At 46.4% G+C, this 13,229-nt stretch overlaps 1 protein-coding gene across 1 annotated transcript in view; it reads right to left on the minus strand.

Annotated features, from left to right (window-relative positions):
- The window catches only part of LOC137293497 (poly(A) polymerase type 3-like), a 38,356-nt gene that overhangs the window by 9,608 nt on the left and 15,519 nt on the right, over window positions 1-13,229 (minus strand). The window lies entirely within an intron of this gene.

Raw genomic sequence — 13,229 nt, forward strand, 5'->3', positions numbered from 1 at the left:
AAGAAAGTGTAAACCTAAATTTGACATATGTTACATTCGATCACTTTCAAAAAGGCATTGTGTAAAGTAGTATAGGGAATGATAGTCCGAAAACACTTTTCAAAAACCCCTCTAAAAAGCCTCATTTACTAAATGAGGCTTTGGTGGGACTATTAGCTCTTGTTATTATTGCCCCTACTACAAAGCCACGCCATCACGTTTACCGTGACTTGGCAGGCGGTAACACTGTGCCGTACGGTACGATCAATAATTCTTCTCTTACAAACCCCCTACCCGGCCCACCCCTCAAGTAGTACAAGTTAGGTTCGTCGGCTTTCATATCCACTTTATCTATGTTGTAAGTTTTGACCGACCATATAGGATCGGTGGCTCGCTTACGGCTATCACCCTCGTGTTCCCCAGGCTGGTATAGATACCTCACTAGGGCCCTATCTGGTATCTGTTTCTCCTTCCCACGCAATGGAGCGGCCGACTCTGCAACTATTGATTTTAGTTTGATAGCGTCTGCCGGTTTCTTACCGGTGAGACGGGTGACTTCATGGTTGATTGCCGACACCACCTTGGGTAACCTCGTGACCCATTCAGTCGATCGTTTTCCAGGGGTGGCCATCTCCCTAGCATACTGATAGCCGAACAAGCGCTCAGCCAAAGTCCTATTAAATCTCTCAACTATGGCTTGGCTGCGATGGGCTCCGGCCGTGCCACGTCTGGCCTTTGTATCGTGTTTGGCTAGCAGTTGTGAAACGGCACCCATGAACTCCCGTCCGGGATCAACTTGCAGCTCTGTTGGCCAAGTCAGCGGGCTGCGTTTGTATATACGTTCTAATCCTTTGGCTACTTTGGCCGAATCTTTCGTGGTCAAGGGTTCGGCTTCCTTGTAACGACTGGCTACGTCCACTACGGTTAAGGCATACTTGTACCTCTTATCATGAGGTAGGAACAGTAGGTCTGCCTGGTGAATGCTATTAGGTATGTTAATTCCGAAACTCCTTCTAGGTACGTAGCGTGGCGCCGGCAAATAGATCTGCCACAGGGCTTGTTTTTCAAGCCACGCTTTGGCTTTCTCTGGTGATACTCGTGCCATTTTAGATAGCTTATCTACTGCGCTAGCTCCTTTCCAATATCCACGCGGGCTGTAATAAATAGCCTCAAATTTTTTCATGTCCATACGCGTATGTGTTTATACCATCAATAGCTATCCAACGTTTCGTGTCCATAGGCGATAGGGACGTCTTGTTTATAGTCAGTCCGTATATCTTATGTCCATCACTTCTAAGCGTGTTCATCTTATGCCTAAAGGTACGGGTCTTGAACAGAGCCTCCTTGAATCTGGTGTGTTTGATGTGTTGTTTCACCACATACTTCTTAACCCCTTTAGCTTTTCGGATCTCACTATTGTCGGCTTTCAATATGGAGTACATCTTAGGTCTCAAACCTATGTACTCAGCTATTGGCGTGCCAGCACACTCGTCCTTCATCTTACCTAGGACCTTTTTATTTACCGTGCTGTGTATAGTATGGGTCTTAGGATAGTCGCTGGTGTCGTATAAATCGATGTGTTTTTTCATGTCCTCGTACACGTCCTCGGTTCGAATCTCCATCAGCAGGGAATCCGTGTCAGTGTACAACACTTCGCACCTGTCGCCGTACTGTTTCTTGAGCTCGTTGTAGTAAAAGTCGTACATCAGGTGTTTGGATAAATCGAGGATACTCATCCCAACGTAAACAGGTCGGTTGAATTTTATGTGACTTTTCTTCATGTGTATGGCAACTAGGTCATCTGTGAATATTTTATTACGGTTGAATGCCGGACTGGCTATCAATTTCCTGAGCTTGTCTTCCTCACTAGATCTAACCAGTTTCACGGTTACGCGTTTCCTCAGGTTTTCCATAGTCTTACCAAACACCGAGTTGTTCATGAGCTTGTAGAGATTTTTTTCAAAATCACTGGTGGCTTTTTTTCGTAGGTCTGTGTTCATTCTGATGTAGGGCTCCATCCATGGGCTCTGGTTGAACATGAGCACCCTGTGTATTTTGGTCAGCCTCATACCCAATGACAGGTACAGCTGTAGGTTGCGATAGTGAACGATGTACTTGGTCTTATTCATTAAGTTAGGCACGAGTTTCTCAACGTCCGCCACACGACCACCTGACAAGTTATGTTGGTACTCAGACATCCAGTCTGTGTTAACCTTCATACGTTCGGGTGCAAGGGGATAGCCGTTGTGCGATGTGTGTAATTCCTTGGGATACTCTAAGTCAACTTCGAGGATATACCCTTTGTTCGAATCTGGTGCAATGCTCATAATATCAATGTTTGGTACCCATTCGAATCCTCCTGTAGGTAGATACTGGCTCATGGCCCAGCCGTACAGGTTATTTGCGTCGAGGTAGAGAATGTGATTGGTTGGTTTGTTAGGATCGTAACCTTTCACGTATTGATTATTTGCTTTCGCGTATCGTTTGGATACCATGGAAATCCCACCTCGCAAGCCTTTCTCAATGAATAGGTGCATGTCGTAATCTGTGAGCAATTCTAAATTAACTCCTGTCTTTTTAAGCAAGGCGTCCCACGACAGACCTGGGCTGGTGTAATACCATGCGGGGTCGAGTTTATACTGCTTGAAACATGTCCGCCGAAACGTCTCGAACACGTCGGCTAACAGCAGTACATCTGTCCTCAAGTACAGGTCGTGATAATCGCCAAGGTTCTTACAACCAAGTTTATTCCATACGTTAATCGCGTGCGAGTAATCGTCTCGTGAGACGGACGCCTCATTCAGCTTGCTATAAAAGCAGTCGATAGGAGGTAGTCTGGTCTCTGTGAACTTAGCCCAGCTATCCATGTACTCATATGGGTATACGCCCTTCCTCATGAGCAGGTGTCTAGTCTCGGCGTCTGTGTATCGATCTGTGATAGGGAAGGTATTGTTGGCCTTGACCAGACTGTCGAGTGACGACAGGAGGAATTGAAACGAGTCAATGAACCTAAGTCCGTTTAAGCTGAAGGAGATGTATCTCTCCATGTTGTTGGGAATGCACGATATATTACCATCGATTTTCGCGATGGCCTGCATGATCAAGTGAGAGTCGTATCCTCTCAAGTTGTGAAAGACAACGGGGATGTTTATTGTCTTAGGATTGATTTTAAGCTTGAGGTTGCACGCGTTGTGAGCGGCGCCTCTATACTTACCAGTTATGTGGCAGTGATCTCTCACCGAATCACCGTTAAGTGGTGAGTCGCACACGTGACAGTTAGTGCTACTAGCGTGAGCTAGCCTGTCGGCTCGGGTCATACGCATGGGAGCGATTCTATACAATGCATTCCTAATAATTTTTTCTTCCTCCTGTAAACACGTTAGAAACCTTTCAGCCGCGTCAGGGCCCCTATACACTACCGGAGCTTTCGTTTCCCCGTCACAACGGACGACAATGTATCCAAACGAACAGGCTATATGCTCTTGTGTCTTGTGGGTGAAGCTACCACTGGGGGGTGTGGGGGAATCTCCACCCACAACTAAGGCTTCGAAGTCGGCGTATATGATATAAGGCACAGACATTTGATTCTTGTGATTGTCGAATTTTAGGATATTTTCACCTTCCTTAGGCATGTCGACTCGTATGGCCGTCTGCCCAACACCTTGGCAATCCTCCAGGTGGGATTCTAATAAATCGGCCCGACTGAAACAGTGTAGGCATCGTACACAAAAGTGTTTTTCCCCAACGTGTTTCGACTGGTCGTGCAACAACCGGCTGAGATGTTTTATCCACGTGTAGTGATACTTTTCACCTTTTTGAATCATGAATAAATTAATAACTTGACAATCCTTCACCGGGCTGACCCTGTGTACTATTGTTGTGTTACCTTCGTGTCCAAAGACATTTATAGCCAGATTATTCTGTTTTTCTACTTTAGTGATCTGGGATATTGGGGTGGGTTCATCTATACCATCCCAGTTGAGCCCATCGTCCTGTGGATAATTAGAAGGCCTGTTCGGATTAGTGGCAGCTGGAAATAAGGCTGACCTGATAGATAACCTCAGGCAATCGTTTCCTCTATTCTTAACGTTTACTATGGCTTGTTTGTTCTTATAGTAGGGAGGCAAGGCTAGGTATGACCCACCTCTGAACGGCACGTATTTAGCTATATCTAGATAGACATTATCGATTTTATCTACAGCCCACCCGGACCCTAAGTGTGTGTAGCGTTCTAGGTATTCTCGTATCTGCTGAAAACTTGTATCGATTGATGCGTCAATGGTCTCTGCATGTGTGACGACCTCTTGTTTACCTCGGAAGTAAGGCTGAACATACTCAGTGGTACTCCCAACCTGCTTATCGAGCGACATTTTCACTGTGATCTGAAACTTGATACTTCCTAGATTATTTAGTTCCTGGTTGACCTTATCAGCTATCAGAGGCTTGATATCTGTAATGTCTATGTTTCTATCAACACGCATGCGCCAACCTCTCAAATAATTGCCTACGGCGTGCTCAGTGCGCACGAACTGTAGGTCAATAGCTCTATTCTGTCGTAATAATTCTAAAAGCTGTGGTTTTCTCATACGAGAATACCCGCCTAAACCCAAATCGTGTGCCTCGGCTTTCAGTTGTTTTACAGTTGGACGTGCTACTGGGGCATGTGATAACAATGCGGTTAACCCGGCTTTCCCCAGTTTTGAATAACCCGTGTATCCAAGTTGTTTCGCTTGAGCTTTTAACTGTTTTACCGTAGGAGGGATTTCTAAACCTAGTAATCTCAACAATGCTGGCTTCCGCATTCTAGAATACCCGATAACACCTCTCTGCTTTGCGGCCCGCTTGAGCTCGCGCACAGTAGCCATAGTGTTTACACCTAAGAGAATCAATGTCTAATTGGTCGGCAGTAACTCTTAAAAAATATTTTCTGGTGGCCGGGTACAATTCTAGACATTCTGTCAAATCGCCCCACGTACCTGGTAAAATATATAGTGTGGCTGTTTCAATCCAGTACTCGTCTTGGGTATAGTATTCCTTGTATTCACTTATACTCGAAAAACGTTCTATATGGTATTGAGACGCGATATCCCGCTCCCATTCGAAGGGGCGAGTATACTTAACACCCTCTTTAATCCATACCACGTCCACTATTATCTTAAATCTGAAGCTGCCCCATAAGGCCAGTTCATATTTGAATATGTTTTCCACAGACATAGCTATACGTAGGTGTGTATAATCTCTAATTGGAGTCTATCTTGAGCAGTCGCCTACGTTCTTTTATGTAGCCTTTTTTATTCTCGTATATGAGTTGATGTCTGACTACGTTCGCTCCGTGAGCTTTACATAAACAGTAGTGCCCTTTAACCCCGATACCACACACAGAACACGTGTAGTTAGGACTTCCCATATGGAAACAACAGAACCCCTGATTCCTGCATTTCCTACCACAGGCCTCGGTCTTCCCCATAAGTATATATTCGCATCGGTATGGAGCGGGTCTCATGTTTACTTATATAGGTATTTTAGTTTAATTGCTTAGCAACCAACGCAGTAGCTGCTATACCCAACACTATGAAGCCCAGTTCACGATTCATTTGTCCCTTGGATGGTGTGTAGTACTGAGCGAGTGTGGGTTTATTGAGCGGTTCCAATTGTTTACCAGTTAGTAGATAGTATTCTTTCATTGCTTCATCGACATCGTTGAATGTTTGAACGGCATGGTTTTCACGCGTGAGTTGTTCGTTAATAAAATCGATCCTCTGGAGGCGTTTTTTAGCGTACTCAGCCTGTGCTCTTTGTAATTTCTCAGTAGCGAGATCGTGTCGCTTCCTTTCTTCCTGTATTTCAGCCGCGTGATCATCTCGTAGTTTCGAGAAGAGGAAATTACTCCCGGAAAATGCCAGGGCATTCACTAACGCCCCACCAACCATCATAGCTATCGTGGCCATCCCTATATTTATTTCATTATATTATCAGGTATTATTCCTTGTTTTACTAGGATGTCTTTTGTGGCCATCGCCATACCAAGGTTCATTATGAGCATACCCATATCCTGCAGGTTGAAATCTAGCTTGATAGTTGGTTGTTTAAGCACCATTTTAGTCAACCGAGCGTACCCTACGGCTAGACTGGCTACCACTGTGGCGTGGTATGCGTCGTTGACGAACGTTTTCCCCTCAGACATTATGTATATGATATAAAATATTAAAATTATAACATGATATGCGGGTCTACCATGGGGGATACCCCCATACCCCCACTGTTGTGGGTGGGGGGCTCACTGTTGGGTGGTGGCTCACTGTGGGAGGGTACCCCCACGTATAACCACGAGATAGCCAAGGCAGCAGTTACGCCTACAGCCAACAACAGTCGGGTTGGGTTGGCCACTTTATGTTGGTTACACCACCGTTTTTTACCGGCAGCTACTCTCTTAGGATTTTTCTGTCTGGTTACTGTTGGGGGTACCACCACTGGGGTCTCCACCGTCACCTCGGGACTCACTGTTTGGGGTGAAGGGGGTACCTCCACTGGGGTTTCCTGTGCAGCATCCATCTATACTATTATTATTATTCTTTCTCTCAAATTGACAATGTTTTGCCGTGATAATCGCCGCCGTCACTGGAGCCAACAACATACCATATTTGTGGTACAACCCGCAGCTGATAGAGCTCACGGCGTGTTCGATAAAAGGGTCTTTCTCGAGGTCTTCCCACAGGTAAAGTCGGCGCTCTGGTGGAATGGGAAGGAATTGTGATACAATACCGGTGTATATCTGGGTCATAGCCGATCCTATTGTTTTTGTCATTTCTGCTCCGAGCCGGGACTCGTATCTAGCGTACAGCTTATCGATTTCTTCGGCTGACATTTTGTTAATTTTATCTGGAGTGTAGTCTCCAAAGTAATGTTTGGCTTTGCCGCCAACAGCCAATGCCACCAGTTTCTCTCGCTTGGGGGAATCCCCCACACCCCCACTGGGGGAACCCTCCAACGACAATTGTTCGAGCAATTCCTCACACTCCATCTTATAATATAACAAGTAAGATTTAGTTTTAACTATATAATACCCGATACAAACAAAACACAGAGAAATGAAGGTTAAGTTGCACACGACAAATACTTCAAATATCATAGCTTTGCTTAGCTTTTGCTTAGCTTTGCTTAGCTTTAGCTTAGCTTTAGCTTAGCAAACTATATATGCTACTGGTTGGTCGGTCTTTAGAACGAGCTTAGCGTGTTTAGTTTCAGCGAGCTGTTTCTTCACCCGTTCCCGTTCTAATTTACTCATCACATCGTTCTCTCTCAAACACTCCTCGAACGAATCCCTGTCCTTGCAGTGAAATAAGGCCACCCATCGCGTCTGCTCCCTGAGGTCTTTCAACACCGAGTTGAACTTCTGCGTTAGCACCCAGACGCTGTGATTTGCATGACGGCCGGAGAAGGCCAGGTACGATAGCATGTCTCTCTTTTTTGTTATCTCGCGATTAGCGCTGCAGTCGTCCAGTATGAACAGCGTCGGTTCCCCTTTAAATTTCTCGTGAAGAGCTTTCAACCAGTCCTGCAGGCGTGTTCCAGGGTCGATTTTGTGTACGTCCGGGTCCGTCATCACCCAAGGTCGCGCGTACGTTTTATTCATGCTCAGAGTAGGGCACATGATAACGATGTTATCGAACACATCCTTGTAGTAACCCTCCAACATATCCAACACGAAAACGGTCTTCCCACAGCCAGTCTGCCCGCATATGATAGCGCAGTGTGGGTCAGTGGGTAGTTGTGGGTACCCCTGGGGGGTGTGGGGGTCTCCCCCACTAGTAGATGGCTTGCACGAATCTCCCATTGTCTATATTAAGTTGCGCGTCCATAATAACGTACAGATATAATTTCAACTTACCAGCGGTTTGAGCCTTCTTAGTAATCTGGATGGTTATCCCTTCGCTGCCGTTATCTATACGACGCCCGCTACCGTGCAGTTTATCATCATCCGTGGATCGCATGTCCAACCATAGGGCGTACTTGGTGGTCAGGTATTCACCGATCTGCACGGAGCCGAGGTCCAGGTCCTTTGTTATGTAATCCCCCACTGGTAGCTTTTTTATCTCATCCCACTGCTGGTGTGGTCTCATACCATGACTGAACAGCTGGTTGGGCACGCCCTCGATGGTCACTTCCACCTTTTCAATCTCGGGGTTGAAAAACTTCTCGCTGTCCCTCCGGAATGGATCGTAATCCTCCACGGGGACGACCAGGATACCTTTCATCGATCGCGCCGGCACGTTCAGGTTGATGTTCCACACAGTGTGGCTCTTATCTCGCACGACTGATCTATGCCTCAGTACGCGATCGTACAGGATGGCCATCTTCCCAGAGTACTGACTTCGAACCTGCCTGGCCAGCTCCGGGCTAGTGACCATGTCGAACTCCAGAGAGATGTTGTCTATGGCATAACTGGCCTCATCACCGTTCGGCGTACGCACTACTTTGCTATAGTCGTTAAACGTGAGCTCGTATTCAAGCCTATCACCCAGCGCGGCCTGGTAAAACGGCGCGTGTCCCGTGAGCAACTCGAAGTCGAGCGGCACGCAGAATCGATTCCCGTATGCTAGAGCGATAGCCTTTTCACCGTCCGATAGCTTGTCTTGCTGGTCTGTCGTGAAGACGTATCCTATGCGCGCCCGGGTTGATTTGCTGATACCCTGGTACACATCATTGACTCGTTCTCTCTCACTTTTCCAGAGATCCTTGTAGCAGTGAAACACGTCGCTGTCGTCGATGCTCAGTACCTCGTTACCGCTGATCTTGACGGTCGTTTTCTTGATGATAGCTCGACCCACGTTCCGCACTAGCTCGCGTTTGTCGTTGTCGGAGGTCAACGTGATATTGAACGCCAGTCGAACAGTGCCTGGTACAATGAGGTCATTCTCACCAAGGTTTGGAAATCTAACCAGCAGAGTTTGGTTCTGGTCTATCTTGCTGGGATTGTTGGTGATGGTCACCGACTGTCGCACGGCTCTGGCACCTAATGGCTCTCTCAATTTTCTGAAAGGATCTAATTTTCTACCGTACATTGTTATATATAAATAAAATATATTTAAATACTAATGGATGAAGACATACCTATGGATGATATGCGGGGCGCTAGTGCCCAGGTATACGATGATGAGCAGGAGACCTCATTTACTAGTTTGCCATTGAGCCAACAACTTTTAGAAACAACGGTAAATGATTATTACGAAGGATTAAAAAGCGATAAAAACTACGTTGAACCAAATGGTCGAGACTACAATAATTTTTTTATTGATAAAAAGGGTGTTCTACGTCTTAAGTCTGCCCCAGAGGTCAACCTCTTTAACAAAATCAATAAAAAACCACTAGCCTTGTCAACTCTAGCCAGCCGCAATGGTGGTGGCGAATTTATCCGTGAACATCTAAACATGTCTGATTACGGTGGTGCAATACCTAAGACCGTTAAAGAAGATCTGCAAGCTACCAGATCCCACCTCACCACTATAGATGAAATGACGCCAGAGCGTGCTACAGAAGCCTCGGACAGCATAGAAAAACTGTTGAGCACCTACTGGGACAAACCGTTACCGGGGTTTGACTTTCCGGTAAGGGAACTGTACGGCTTAGACGAAGCCGTGAAACGCGTGCGTGGAGAACTCGTGAACAACATGGGGAAACTGAACGAAATCGACGAGCACATCGCTAGGGAAAAAACCAAACTAAACGAAACTGAAAACGATGATATGAAGCGTCGTATCAATGAACGAATACGTGATTTAGAAGACGAGAGACGTACACGATTGGAAGCCGCTTCCTCGAATCGTGAACAGCTTCGATCCCAGATCAGTCGTATTCGGGAAACAATCGATAGAATACTGAACGAGGATACAACTTTAGCCAACAAGATTCGGATATTATTCCGGGAGCAAGGGGTCACCATCGCCAGCATTCTGACTGCATTGGGTTTCATTATATCAACCCTCGTGGTGTCACTGGTGGGGGGTGCCCCCACACCCCCAAGTGCCGGCGGAGGGGGAACTCCCACAGGTGGTGGTGTTAAAGACTGGATTAAAAAACTCGGGGAAGGCCTAGCTAAACTGGCTGGTAAAGCCGCCGAAGCCCTTCCCGGCATCCTGGGTAGCATCGTCTCGTGGTTGTTGAGCGCTCTGTCTAAAACTGCCATGTGGCTCAGTCAAAACCTGTGGGCAGCCATCGTCGCCGTGGCGGGTCTGGTGTACGTAGCGGCTAAGAAATCTTTAACCAAATAAGTCCCAAAGTTACCCCACCAACCACCAGGGCCGTTTTACTATCAATATGCTGCTGAGCCTGAATATGAGAGTGTGTGGGGGGTACCTCCACATGAACTTTAGGCTCCGGAGGTGGCGCCACTATACCCTTTTCACGTGGTGGGATGTGTGGGATATATGGGGTGTTAATATCGGGGTTGATACCCAACTTTTGGTCCGCCGTGGCTATGACTATTTTGTTGTTATAACCCACCACTTTTTTTATTCTCAGTTGCATATCACTCGGAGCCATGTACAACCCCACGCCGAACACGTAGTTGACTTTCGATCTGGCGTATTCTAACACGTTTTGATAACGGTTGATGGCCCGCGGGAGATCAACTGGAGAATTGATAGCATCCTCAACGTTGGAAACGAATTGTGTCTGAGCGTCGAAAGCAGTTCCCTTACCGATAATGTTGGAACGCGTCATCGACTGAGCACCCAACAGCGCCCACACGTACGTTCGAATCGAGTCGTTCAACCTGACTACCCCGGCACGAGTGAATCCCTTCGACGTGTCCAGCATGAACATTTTCCACCCGTCTGCGTTTGACTGGTCCTGCTCCACTTTCTGGATTGTGAAAGCAACACCACCTTTAAAATCCATACGATCATCCCTCCATTCATTACTCGACAAAGCAAAGTCCTGCCTAAGTATACCTCGTTTCAGTAAATCATCACTGGCATCTTTCACTGGTTGTGGTCCATATTTGGTAGGTTTAGGAACAATATCATCTAATGCATGGAAAAAATTCTCAGTACTAAACATTTTTCGTTTCATAAAGTTTGCTATTAAATCTTTCTTAAATGCTTTTACTGAGAGCCCATCGCTGTAAGGAATACCCAACCCGTGGTTCAGCCCCGGCAAACGCCAATCCGTCTTAGGGTTTATTTCGAATTCATTGCAAATACGTTCGTAGACCAGTCTATCATACGGGTTGTTTGTTGCGTCCCACGCTTTGTCCTGTGGGAGGGGGGTGCTGATCTCTTTAAGGATACGTCTGACCTGGTAGTACACGTGGAACTTGAACACAGACTGACTCAGCGGTCCACGCCGAGTGTCGGTCAATGTCACACCACATCCCGTTGTAGCGCACCACACAGCAAAGTTTAATTGATTCTGCCAGAACTGCATAGGGTTGTTGAACCAAGCGTGGACTGCCTTGATGTTAGTCACCGAAAGTTTATACTTATCGAACACATCTAAAAGCTGGGCATTAAAATACAACTCAGGAGCAACCACGATCTTCATGGGGGAGAAATCTACGTCCAGTTTAGGGTAAAACACACCAGGGGAATACATTTTAAAACTATTATATAATAAATATATATGTAATATGTACATAACACTTCCAGGAATAACGAGCGGTGAGGCCGTTCAGCTGACGCACGCGATCGATAACACGTCAGGTCAACTCGAAGTCGCACTCTGCGATATCACCTACCTACCACAATGGACTAACATTAATATCAGCAACAATAAGCTGTTCGTCAGTGGAACTCGCAGTCAGATAACTGACGGCTACTACAGCGTGTGCTCTCTAAACGACGAGGTCTTCAAACCCCTGGGAGCCGAACTCAAGATGAACGACTCAAACGGCACAGTGGTGTTAATCAACAACGGAAGAACCTCATTGAGGCTAGGCCGACCATTAGCGAGGATACTCGGTATGTCTCCTGACGAGATAAAACCAACAACAACCGTCACAGGCACGAAGTTACCCGACCTAGTACCGTACCGAGAGCTGTACATTCATCTAGGTCAGGTGAGCACAACGTATAACATTCAAGGAGGTCACCCTTCCACTATATTGAGAGCAGTGCCGGTGAAAACTGAGAAATTCAACGACGGTAGAACCGAGTCATTTTCACCACGGCAGTATAAGAGATTAACCCAGGGCAACATACCTGAGCTGACAATATCGGTGTTAGATATAAATCATAATCCTGTAAATATAGGATACCTCAGCTTAACGCTTCACGTAACATGACCAGCGCACAAGGGCCCGGAGTGAAAAAATGCGTCAATATCGGGATCTCCGACCTCGGAGACACACGCGGTTTCGACGCTCCCGGAGTAGATGGTAAAACGTACGCCTTGCAACTGAAAAACAACATTTACAAACGCGTTGAAGTCTCCTCCGGTGGAGCCCTAAGTGATATGATAGATACCACAGGAGCAACAGCCAACACTAAGTACGCCCTCGTCAACACCGGTGATGACAACTGGAGAATATACCCATCATTCGGAGGTAAACTGTTCGACTTAGATGATGTTGAGAGCACTACCGTCGTCAAAAACAAACCATATATGCTCGTCTTCACCGAAGATGACAAGTGGGTGTTGTTACCCGATAACAAATGGTTTCTCAATATTAGACTCGTCTCCCCTTACGTGTTCACGGATAACAAAGACAACCACCTAAACAAAGTCGTGAACAATGGAACCCTGCTCGTGGCTTACGTCCCAACTCAGAGACGTAGTATAGTCGTCAGCCCAGTCAACACTATAGCAGCCCACATGCTATCGAGTAAACCAGCCATACAAAACGTGAAATTGCAGTTGGTGTCTGAATTCGAAGGCGTGGTCAAGATACTAGAGAGTCTACCAGCAAACTCAACACTGTTCATCAAAGTCTACCTAGGGGAACCATCGGTGAATGATGTCGAGATCGTGAAGGGGATCAAACTCGGGTGGGTGAAACGACACCAGTATCAAGTTTGCAACGTTTACGTGCGGGTGGGTGTCGACTCCAAGACCAGTCTGCAGGGGGTCAACGTGATCGTGGAAAATAAGATATCACTAATCAATATCTTCCTGCCTGACAACATACACTTCATGGGTATAAAGTTAACCCCTGAATTATTATCAGAAAACCAGTTGGAAATTATATCATAATAGTATAATAATGACCAGTCATCATCCCAACACTACACTTAACGACCTGGGAGATACGGAGG

Source organism: Haliotis asinina, chromosome 8 (genome assembly GCF_037392515.1).
Source record: "Haliotis asinina isolate JCU_RB_2024 chromosome 8, JCU_Hal_asi_v2, whole genome shotgun sequence".
Classification (NCBI taxonomy): Eukaryota; Metazoa; Mollusca; class Gastropoda; order Lepetellida; family Haliotidae; genus Haliotis; species Haliotis asinina.